At 39.7% G+C, this 12,322-nt stretch overlaps 1 long non-coding RNA gene across 1 annotated transcript; it reads right to left on the bottom strand.

Annotated features, from left to right (window-relative positions):
* Positions 1 to 3,379: 3,379 nt before the first annotated feature.
* LOC146490483 (uncharacterized) lies at positions 3,380 to 12,048 on the bottom strand. The gene is made up of 2 exons (XR_014872729.1): positions 11,844 to 12,048; positions 3,380 to 11,752 (listed from the first exon to the last, which is right to left on the bottom strand). It is a non-coding gene; the product is annotated as an uncharacterized LOC146490483 (long non-coding RNA).
* Positions 12,049 to 12,322: the final 274 nt, after the last annotated feature.

Raw genomic sequence — 12,322 nt, 5'->3', positions numbered from 1 at the left:
TTTATAAATTTCTTTATTTTTGGTGGCATAATACAAAACAATTGTTTGGCTTTTATTTATATTTTATCTTGTATTTTAAGAGAGAGAGAAATGCTGAGTATGACAGAAAGACCACTAGAACCACAGTCAAGCATGGACTGTTATGCTTTGGAGCTACTGAGGGTACAGGATGACTTCACCACATTGAGGGCCAGACGGGTCTTGCACCATAAAATCTTGGATGTGAACCTTCCTTCAGCCAGAACACTAAAGATGGGTCGTGAGCTTCCAGCATACCACTGAGTGAAAACACACTGCCAAGGCAACAAAGCCGAGACTAAAGAAGGAGAACATTAAGGGCATGGAGGGGACTAGCCAGTCTCTAAACTTCAGTCCCATAGAAAACCAGTGGAAGCTTAAAAAAACAAACTGGGTGATTAAGAGAATATCACGAAGTCTGGACATTTAGTTAGTATTAGGCAAGAAGTTAACCAATGCTATTAAAAACTATCATGAGCAAACCAACATGAACCAAAAATGGGGAACAGCAAACCTAACGCAATAATGTATTTGTTATATTGTACACATTCATAAAGAGAATAATGACCAGCGTGTTTCACTGCAGCCAGGGAACACAAGATAAGATAAGAACACCTTTATTAGTCCCACAGGTGGGAAATTTGTTTTGTTACAGCAAAAGTGCAAAGTTATGTAGCAGAAATTAGAAAACACTGGAATGGAATAAAATAAAATAAAATACTATACACAATAGAATAAAATAGAATACAAATGCTATATACAACTGAGTAAGAAAATACAAAAGTACAACTTTGTCAGAAAGAGAATTGCACATATAGAAGTCTTATTGCACATGTGTAGATGTGTGTGTTTGATCAGCTGCAAAAGTCTTTGTTGTGGAGTCTGACAGCAGTGGGGAGGAAAGGCCTGTGAAATCTCTCCGTCCCACACCGTGGGTGCCGCAGCCACTGAAGGAGCTGCTCAGTGCTTTCAGAGTCTCCTGCATGGGGTGGGAGATGTTGTCCAACAGGGATGACAGCTTAGCCAAAATTCCCCTGAGAGTTCGTCCGACTGGCCAAAGCAGGCCATCCTACCTAGCAGATTATATTAGATTTATATTTTAAATAAAACAAAATTTGGATTTTACAGCAGTAAAATTATTGTATCTCTACAGTTTAAAAATGTAATAAACTTTCTCCCTGCACAGAGTGGATAGTGAAACAAATGCAATCATCATATATACATTATTTCATATTTATTACTTCCCCCTCCTCATTGCTTTATTATTGTAGCTCTAGTAATAAATAATAATGTAAGGATTCTGGATCAGCACCATGATGCCCATAGTATATACAGTATTCTGAAGAAGGTCTAAAATGTCACTGTGTGTGCGTGCATGTGTTTGTTTTATTTAGATGGATTTTTTAAAAAAAATTATTACTCATGATATAACATTGTCCAGACATGGCTGGTAAGGACATGAGGAGGAAACAGTAGGAGCTGTGTGAGGCTACTAAAGGCAGGGCTGTAACATTTTTCTGTCATCATTTTATTATAGATTAAGTGCAAGAGTTGTTAAGTGTGGATAATTAGATTATAGTTTATTGCAATAGCAAGTTGTGCCTTGTTCTCAGATGGACAGCAAGTGGAGAGTGATATATGAAATGATGGGATGGAAGGAAGAAGAGAAGCAAAGAGTGATTCACAGGCAGAGCCTAAATTATTTCTCAGTTTTTTGTGTCCTTATGGTTCCAAGCGCTGTCACCAATCTTTGCATTTTGTTCTTATCTCATGACACTTGTTTAATCAGCTACCATCTCTCCTATGGACTTTTTAATGTCTACAGTCTCAGATCAACACAGCCCTGCCCTCCAGCACTATCCACAGCAACCCCTCAACAGCAACATTGTACCCATCAGGTAAAACATCGGCTACGTTTGCTTTGCCTTGTTGCCCATATTAGATTCTTAATGAATGTGTGTTGTTGTTATTCAGCCTGGTTCAATGTGCCCCTTTTTAACTTTGAGCACCCGCCCCTTTAAACCTCTCTGCACGGCCCTGATGAAATGGACTGGTGCTTGTATACAATCTAACATTGGGACATGGCTGAGGATCGTGGCCTCAGATTTGTGGGGCCTCATACCTGCTGTTTCAGCTACTCTGCTGTGGCTTCAATACTGATGAAGAAATCATACAGATTCCTTTATTCAGTACATCAGGATCAGCGCATCCACGTAGCTGTCAATTGCTAAGCTAGCACACGCACATACAGCCGGCGTACCTGTGTACTTCCGCTGGTTTCAAAATAAGAGTTCGAACATTACATACGCCAGTGTGACCTGGAGGTCACCTGATGAACAGGGGCGGATCTAGAGAAATTTTCTAAGGGTGGCATGAGGGTGGCAAAGAAATCAAATAGGGTGGCAAAATCAAAGCCTTTTTCCCCCAAACACATATGCAGGTGGTTACATGTGGTTAAAATGATTCAAATGCAGTAAGTATACACGTTTTTCATATAAATATAGTCTATAACTTAATTATTGTCTGTAGCCAACATAATTACACACTTTAGTTACATAAAACATGTGAGTTTTGATGTTATGTACTGTATAGCCTGTATAATAAATAAATATGTAGCCCAATAAGTATAAACTCCAGAAAGCTACACAACATGGGGCGCTTCATTTACAAACACAAGTCTAACTTAATTAAACACACAGAGATGGATGAGCAGAGGTCACATGATGAAAGAACAAACATGGAGTCTTTGATTTATTTAGATATTTATTGATGAATGCAAACAAACCCTGACACTGAACCATCGTCCAGCTTTCACAGAACAAACCTGATCACATGACCTGCTGACCCAAACAGTGAAAAGCTCCATGGCAACAACAACAAACAGCCTCACATATGTTAACAGAGGCTGTTAGAAGCACAGAGTCTTTACAGTCTTTCTCCTGTTTGTACACAGATCTCTGCACATCTTCATCACAGTTACTCACAGACGTGCAGAGTGTGTGGATATTGTCGGATTATGATATTATTTTATGCCATGTTAGACCCCTAATTAAAGATTGTGAATTATTATGTAGTTTCAGTTTGCATTATGCTCCTGAACTAGAAGAAGGTGATAATTATTACATTTGGTAAACTGATTTGCATTACATTAGACTGTTGATTTATTGTGAATGAATGATATTGTTTTATGATGCATTATACTGCTGAGTTATAAGAAATACTGTTCACAGAAAGTCATCGCCTTATTTGTCTGATTAGAAGAGAACAGAGCATACTGCCCCATTTCATCAGGAGCAGATAAACAGGGAGCCAAGGTCGTAGCTTAGGCGCTGTGTGAGAAAGAATGTTTAGGCTCTGATGATTAGGTGGGGGCCACTAGAGGCTATAAGAGTTTGATCAAGGCTCCACCATTTTGAGATCTGATGCTGTCTGTGTATGGTGTCCATCTCCCACGCGTGTGTTCATTAAATCATCGTTTGACTTGACCCGGCCGGACCAGTGTTGTTATTTTGGTTTTTCCTCCTGTATCCATTCCCAATATTTGAATCCGTAACAGTTTTGGGGGCTCGTCCTGTGGTATTGGGATGGAAGTTTTGGAGGCTTGGACGGTCCGAGGTGGTCAGACGGGCAGACATTATCCGGCAATCGAACTGAGTGGACAGGCGCCTTTATAAAAGAGGTAGGCACAGGCCTGTTGATTTTATCCGAAGTGTGCTGAATTGGACGATGAAATTAAATGTCTATTCAGTAAAAGTTGCCGGTGAGTGTCTGTTTTGATTTTGATGAAAAATCTCATGAGTTTTGAAACTTGAAACAAGCTTATAAGTAAAAATACTGAGTTAGAGTCTCAGGTAAAGGTAAAAATACTGAGTTAGAGTCTCAGGTAAAGGTAAAAATACTGAGTTAGAGTCTCAGGTAAAGGTAAAAATACTGAGTTAGAGTCTCAGGTAAAGGTAATAATACTGAGTTAGAGTCTCAGGTAAAGGTAATAATACTGAGTTAGAGTCTCAGGTAGTTGGATAGGGAATTGGTCATTTTGTGAGTTAGAGTCTCCATTGGTCTAAGGATTGCATCTGTGTTGGTCATTTTGCGAGTTAGAGTCTCCAATGTCCATAACGTTGCATCTGCCTCAGTCATACTCTTGTTTTTTGGGTGTTGTCTGTTGTTTAAAAGTATTATAAATTTTGTTAGAACGGTGGTTAGAGTCCACTAAGAGGCGCATAGCCCGGAGGTTACGCTCCCTCCTGGCCGCGGACACGCGACCTTGACCTGTCGGCGAACAGGGTTAGTTCAGTTGGTTTGACTGTGGAGCTTGGGGCACTCCAGAATAACTAGGAGTTAGAGTCTCCTTACCGTGTTGAACGGTATCTGCGCTTTTTTGGGCACTGTAAATTGAGTTAGGGATTTTAGAGATGAGGCCAGATACAGTTCGAGTCTGATACTGGTTAATTGATTACAAAAAAGTTGGACTTTCTTCGGTTGGACCCGTTATCTTAAATTTGTCAAAATTGTGTAGGCGCTAAAACTTTCAGGCCTGAGAGTGATTGTAAATATAAGACGTCTTTGTAATATAATAGAGAGTTGAGTGTGAAACGAGGCTGTGTGTGTGACGACAGCGCGCTGCAGCGCTGCGAGCTATTCTTAGACGGTGTGTGAACAAGCAAATGAGGTGGCTGCTGTGAAGCCCACAGAGGACTTCCTGTTTAGCGTGTTATTGAGTTTTATAAGTATAATTTGCAAACAATGATACATGCCTGTAATTAAAACGCTGATTTTGCTGATTATAATATTACAAATAAAGTTTTGAATGACTACGGTGAATGTTTGATGTTTGGCTGAGTTTTGATATGGGAGAGACGGCTTCGCAGCTGTTGGGGGTAAGTGACCGGAAACTTGCATGCCCATAAAAGGCAACTGCCTGACTGTGTGAACTATGCACAAAGAGAGAGAGTAAAATCTAGGTGGATGAATTAAATGGATGTTGTAAGAAAAATAGTAAATGAATGTTTTAGTCTCTTAATACAGGTGGATTTCTCTCAACCAGGAGACCTGAGTACAGCAGCAAAAGGATAGATTAATAAAATTGGGACGACACACAGGCCAAGCTCTGGCTCAAAATTTTACAGGTTGACCTATCACTTTGTCCCCACCCCAAAAAAGAAGCTTAAAGGACATCTTCTCCTCCAGTTATGGGCTACCATCACTGGAAATTTTCAGGCAAGTTTTTCACTGAATTGTTTTTGGCACCATGTGTCCCTGAATCTCACAAGCAAGCTCTAATTCCTGGCTGAAGACATGGAATGCTGTTATTTAAGGTGGGAAATCAAAGTTTGGGAAACAAAATTAAAAACATACACAATTAGAGAAATGCCTTGTTGGAGAAAAAAGTTAAAATAACCCACCCACAAACGCACACACACGCAATGAAGAAACAGCTTACACTCATGAACACGTGAAGATTTTCCAGCAAGTTTAAAGCAGCGAAACTTAACATACACCTGATGTTAAATGATAAAGTCTATCCACTACTAACAAATAAACTCTCTGGGTTGCAGGACAACAACTTGACTTCAAAATGACAGACACTGGTAAATCACAAACCAGTGATGAAATAATAAATTTAGTGGTTAAAAGAATCGAATTGTGACATGTTTTTTTTTTTTCTGATTGAATAATACAAGAGATTACTGAATGAAATAAAATTCCTTTTTTGAATTATTAAACATGATCTTAAGAATTTTAACGTGTACCTGTGTTGTCCTGTCAACTTGGTGGGTTATGAGTTGATTATATAGTGAGAAAAAACAAAAAAAAAGGGGGGGAGAAGGCTGACACAGGGCCTGGCCCCTCTCTGAATAACACAGCCAAAACAACATCATTTTCCTGTTCGTCTGTTTTTGTTTTGTTTTTGTTTTTTCTCTTTATACTTAATTACAGGCTGCTTTGTTGGCCCGGAAAGCCAAGGCTGACCTGGACTCCTGCTCTCCCCTCTACCATCTTTGCTCTCCCTTCTACCATCTTTGATGTGACCCTGACCAAATGCTACAGCAGCTGGACCCACAACAACAGCCTGAGAATGTCAACAGTGCTGCAGGAAAAAGATCTCATGCAGCGGAGACAGAGAACGTTAAATCCAAGGCCCGTTTCACTACACGGGGGAGATTTCCAGACAGCTTCAGCTGACAGAGCTGTGACGAGACGCCTATTAAGCCCGGATGAAAAGTGAGGCCGAGCAAAAGAATGCTGACCTTAACAACTCTGCATTAAAACTGTGCAGGACAGTGATGGACCAACACGGATGATCGGGCTGCAAAAAGGGCGTGCCAGAGACACGAGGAGTAACTGAGGTCAGAAGGCACCTCAGATTGGACAAAAGCAGCAGAAGAACATAAGCTGAAGGCACAGGTGTCGGGGCTCGGCCAGGAGCTGACCTTTGAGAAGAGCCGAACAGCAGAGCTGCAGAAGGCCGTGGAGCAAAGCAAGGAAAACATCAATAAACTTCAATCTGACGTGTACGGAAAAGACTCTGAGGTTTCTGCCCTCAGTGAGAGCTCAAGACATCAGAGCAGAAACTGAGCATGGCTCAGGAGGAGCTGGCTGCTAATCGAACCCATCAGTCAGGCTTGGAGTCCCAGATACAGGACTTAAAATCAGGCCGGAGCTTGTTGGAGCAGGAGGTTGCCAAACCTGACGAGAAGCTCCAACACAGGAGCAAACCCTGAAGGACCTACAGAAGCAAAAAGGGTCAAGTTAAGGAGGAGCTGGACAAGGAGAAGATGCAGGACACTGGAGAAAAGGACTGCCTCAATTGGGGCCAGAACCAGTATGGAGAGAACTTTGGGCAGCAGCACCAATGGACCCAAACGGACTGAAAAGGGGGAGGCAGGACCCCAGAGCACGCTTCAGGCCATGGTTTACCCAGAACACCAGAACAGGAAAGTGATAAACACAAACACACACACACACACATTTACATACACTGACTCAGAATCAAGAGAAACACACATATGAACACATATGCACTCGTTGATTGACTGAGAAATGACACACACACACGCACACAAATCGAAATGCTGATTCAATTCACTGAGAAGTGATCCACACACACACACACATACACACATACACCTACACATGTTTGTGCAATGAAGAGTGATACACACACGCTGCTGCAATGAAGAATGCTTTACTAACAAATGCTATGCTGATACGCAAAATGCTGCACACAAACGTCCAAATACAGAATCTGTTACAACAACAAGAAGCCATTGATTGTTAATTGGTTAAATGCATTTCATGTCACCCAGAGGGCATTTGTGCAGATTTAGGGGACAGGGTCTAGAGCAGTTTGGTTATGAAAACAATGTCTGTGAGTGATGTCTGTTTATGGCTCAAGGCCTCGACTGAATTGTTTACTGTGCTTCACACAGCCTGATAAGGAGCAGTGGTACAGAGTGAAAATGATGAATTAACGGTGTGAGCCTTATTTCGGAGCGCCACATTTTTGTGATTGAGATTTAATTGAAGGAGGAACACACTAAAAAGAAAAAAAAAAAAAAGAAGAAAAGGGGGCCAGCCCTTGGATTTACGTAAGCATCCTACATGTATTTAACACAATTGCCTCAGGCTTTAAAGATCTGTACAAAATTCAACAGGAAATCATAGCTTCCCTGTATTTCCTATATTGTTGGCATGCTGGTGAGTGCTGTTGCTCCACAGTAAGAAGGTCCTGGGTGCAAGTCCACAGTCTGGCTAGTTTGCAGTGGTTACTCTCTGGGTATTCTGGTTTCCTGCCACAGTGAAAAGTCATGCAGCTGTTAGAGCTAGGTTAATTGATGACTCTAAATTATCCGTGAATGTAAGTGTAAATGGTTGTTTGTTTCTAGGTGATAGACTGGTGACCTGTTCGGGGTGCACCCTGCCTCGTAACCTATCACTTTAGAGTTATTTCCCAGCCCTCGTGCAATTAGGATAAAGATAGGAGGATGGTAGTTGTTGTAGACCCATTCAATTTTTATGGTAACCAGAATTTAGACTTTGTTGAACCGTAGGCAATATGAAGACAACATGTAGTATTTAAGGGACCAAGTAGAATTTGGATAAAAGTTAGTGAATAGTGTTGAAAAAATGACAGAATTGTGAAGGATTAAAATATTCCAGGAGCTTAACTTACTCCATCTGAACATGTCTTAATTGTGTAATATGAACTCAAAATGCACAGGTTTACTGAATATGAAAAGGTTGTGTTGATTTAACGCAGTTGTTTAAGTTTCTACCAAAGCAAAACATTTGTGTGCAACTAGTGTCCACTATTGACTGAAATAAGTCCAACATGTTTTTGTCAGTGCAAAAAGAAGTTACGGTACCTGTATGCTTACACAATATTGTCCCGGGACGGAGAAAAACTTTCTGGTGAAGTTTTGGTTGATTTTGGGTTTTGCTTAACACTAGGTTGATTTTATCAGTGAGGTTTGGATTGTTTTCTTTCTCTAAGAGAGAGAAAGATGGTTTTATGTTTGGACATGTTTCTAATTGGCCCCAGTATTTGTTATAATATGAGTATTTTATTGGTTACGTTTGTTTTTTCTTTTGTTACAGTGCACTGAAATAAGAACATCTGAGAGGAGTGATCCACCGGTGGTGATATTTTGGTATTTTGTGAGTTCCTGATTTAACAAATCAGCTCTTTAATCCAGGCCTGAGAGATTGAACTTTAAAGCGCTATAAAACATGATTACTAGAAACAGTCGCAAAGTATTTTTCTCCATGATTATAATGGGCTCTGGAGAAATTCACTTATATGGGACATTGATCACATGAGAAGTCCTGAGCCTAAAAGGATTGCAGCGAGTCAATCCAGTCCAAAAAAAACAAGGAACTGTTTTCCTTTAAAATGATGACGTCATCTTGCTGGTGATGGAGCCTCGAATAGGTTGCGTGTGAGACTCCATTATCAGCAATATCTGGTATGAATGTGTGTGAATGTATGCATGTGACTGGACTGTGATGGACTGACGACTAAAAGTTTTAACTGACTTGACACTGAGACAAAAACGATACCGACTTTAGGATTAGTACATGTCTACAAACAATTCACCCAGCCTGTAAAAGAAGGGTGGATGTTTGGTCTCGCTTTGTTTTGTTTTTGCAGGAGTAGAAGGAGGACAGAGACTAGGGGGAGGCTGTAGCTTCACATGAGTGTGAACTGCAGACTTAACCCTTTGGTTGCTAATTTTGAGCTACTGATGTTTCCATCAAGAAAATTGTGTTTTATTAGCTGTGTTTCGATTAATGCAGCACATTATATTGTTGGGAATGTTAAATGCTAAAGTGAAGAGAAGCTTTGATTTCACTCATGACTGAACATGTTATTATTAACCATAGCGGGCCACTGTAAAAAGTCAATCAATTTTGATAGAAAAAGCAAGAAAAAACTCTATTGATACCTACACAGCAAATCCAGCATGTCCAAATTAACACTGTCAGATTTGATTTCAACACTTTTAAAGTGTCTATATGGGTCCACACCAGAGAGTGTTGATTTGACTCTTTTTGGAGAGTTGGTACGTTAACTCTGATTTAGTGTTAAACACCAAATCTCTCTGGAGTTGATAATTTGGCACTTGGTGTTAAGAGTTTATATATTAACTCTCAAAGAGTATTTTAGTTTGGCTACGTAAGAGTTATCTTCTAATTAATTCTAAAAAAGCGGGAATTTTACTGTTCTGAACTTCTAGAAATTTCTTTTGGAAATAAACATTTATTAAAAAGACGCAATGGTTTTTGAAAAACATTTATTCTGAACTGTGCACCACAATTTCAAAACATTTTCTGAAAGATGTAACAGTGTACGTGTTCTCACTTTCAATTTTGTTTATCAAAAGGTCTGACATAGGTGAGCTGGTAAATGCAAATAACAGCATTCTCATCACTTATTTCAATAAATACAAAATACAATATGCATGTCCTTCATTCATCACTTTGTGGAACTTCAACGCACTTCTGCTCTCCCCCATATTCCATCTTCACAAGCATATCCTATGTGGAGATTGAATAAAAATTAGTTGACACTAATTAATGGCACAAATCAATTGCAGCACAGTAAAAAAAAAAAAGGAATCCTTTTTGAGCCATTACTTGTGTAAAGTATTTTCCCAAAAGACAAGGACACAGACAACAGGTAATACTGAACTAAATGTAAAACCTCAACCTTTTTCATTTTTACCTAAAACCGTGTGCACAAAACTCTGGAGGGATCTAAGTGCTAACGTAGAACTCAGTCGGGACATCTGCTACTGCTGTTTGCTCGTTTTTTATGGGAGATCGTTTTCAGGCTTCAAGTAGCACCATTATATCAACATTTCACATTCTAGACATTGTTTTAAGTGTATTTGACCAAGAAATTTGACTGAAATTCACATGCAAGCTTTTTTTTTCAAGGCTGTGGTATTTGCCCGCAAACAATACCTTTCAGCTAGCTAAAACAGAATATTATGCTATCAGCGAGCAACATGGCTAATGCCTTTCACACAGTTTTGTCTCAACTCCAAAGAGCCACAGAAGTAAAAGCTAATAACAATAATTGAAACAATCTTTGAAAACATGACTTACCAAGCATGGCAAACAACTCAAATATGTAGAGCAAAATGTTCTGAAACGGCTTCACTTCAGCTTCGATTGGAGCCGTGCTGGGGGCGGAGTCTGTGAATTTACTCTATTGGTGTCATAGCCCCTGTAGGAGTTCAGAGTTAAGAGGTCAAGAGTTAATGTTTCCATTGTAACACCTCCAGATTTGAAATAGAAACACTCATTTTTAACACTCGATTTTAACTACTATCATTTTACACCTCAGAGTTACATTAAAAGAATGTGACTCTACTTAGAGTAAAATTAACTCTAAGACTACTAACACCAAAACATTTAACACTTTTGAATTTGCTGTGTATGAATAACAGGGGAATGATAGACTTGTCACATTCAAAATAGAGATATGTAATGACAAACCTTGGTCCACGTCATTTAGGTTCTCCATTGAAATAGTCAATAATTTAGAAAAGTAAGATAGAACCGACAGGGGCATGTGGTGCTGCACAAGAATAAGAGCAAAATAAAGAAAAATTATTGTGTTTAGCTTTGATAAATTAAAATTAAAATGTACCATTACACTCAGAGGATCAATATGAAATTCAATATATGCTAATTTTGTATGAAGTACATGACTGATAGCTGTTCTGTCCTGAGCTTTTGTTTTTACAGCGCCCACTTGACCACACCAACAGTTTCTCGCCACCAAAAGCGGGTACTTGCAAAGAATAGGGAGGAATATCATCAGAAGTGGGAAAGGTAAGCCCCGATGGGGGTGATAATGTAACACACCCAAAGAAAGATTTTAGGTCTGACCAACCGTCTCAGTCGTGGGCAAAACGATGACAGTCAATAAAATTCTAAAAGATAATTTATTGAAAAAAAAAAATATATCAAGAGATAAAAGATAAAACAGTCCAGTGTCCCATTCAGGAATCAAATAAAAACACACAGTCCCAAGGCCAGAGCCAGCTATGCCACACGGCCAGTTGCACTCCACATGTTGCCTTTAACAGGGGTAGAAGTTGTCCTTGGAGACCCACCACCCTGCAAGCATATAGCCAGTGATCACTCCAACCTGTGCAACTATGCTGCCTTTAGGCTGTGGCATATAATAGGCCCTGGCCTGCACAGAGAGACAAAATGACACCTTCAGTATAAAATTCATAGCGCAAAACCCATCCATCCCAAACATATCAGATTATCACATTACATACATGCACAGAGAGACAAAATGACACAGCAGTGTTTGTAGTGTGGGCTATAAGTAGACCAGTGTATCAGTGCAATCAAGTACACCTGCCTCTAATTAGTCCAACCCCATTCCAGCCATTGGCTAACCAAAAATGTGACACACGCACAAAAAACCACTCCCAACCCAGTGCAACTTCACACAATAATATGGAGCTGAATTAACACAGGCACACTAGTCTACCATGTTACAATAACATCATTAATTTGAAGTATGGTCAAATTCTTAGAACTTGACCCCAAAACATGAAAAATTCTTCAAACATCTAGAGACAGAGTGGAGTTCTAGATAAACATAATGCAACAAATCACATAAGGATGGAGCGTTGGAATTAATAAGATGGTGAAAAAACACGCAGGAAAAATGTTGACCATGTTGATTATGTTTATTCCAGTGTGCAGGGATTGGCTAATCTGACCAGGAAATGTTATAAATGGATTTTCGGAACAGTCAGCGTTAAAATCACCT

This window comes from Neolamprologus multifasciatus, unplaced genomic scaffold (genome assembly GCF_963576455.1).
Source record: "Neolamprologus multifasciatus unplaced genomic scaffold, fNeoMul1.2 chr03_unloc_2, whole genome shotgun sequence".
Taxonomy (NCBI): domain Eukaryota; kingdom Metazoa; phylum Chordata; class Actinopteri; order Cichliformes; family Cichlidae; genus Neolamprologus; species Neolamprologus multifasciatus.
The sequence above is the reverse complement of the archived record's forward strand: the minus strand, read 5'-3'. Positions and strand labels throughout refer to the sequence as shown.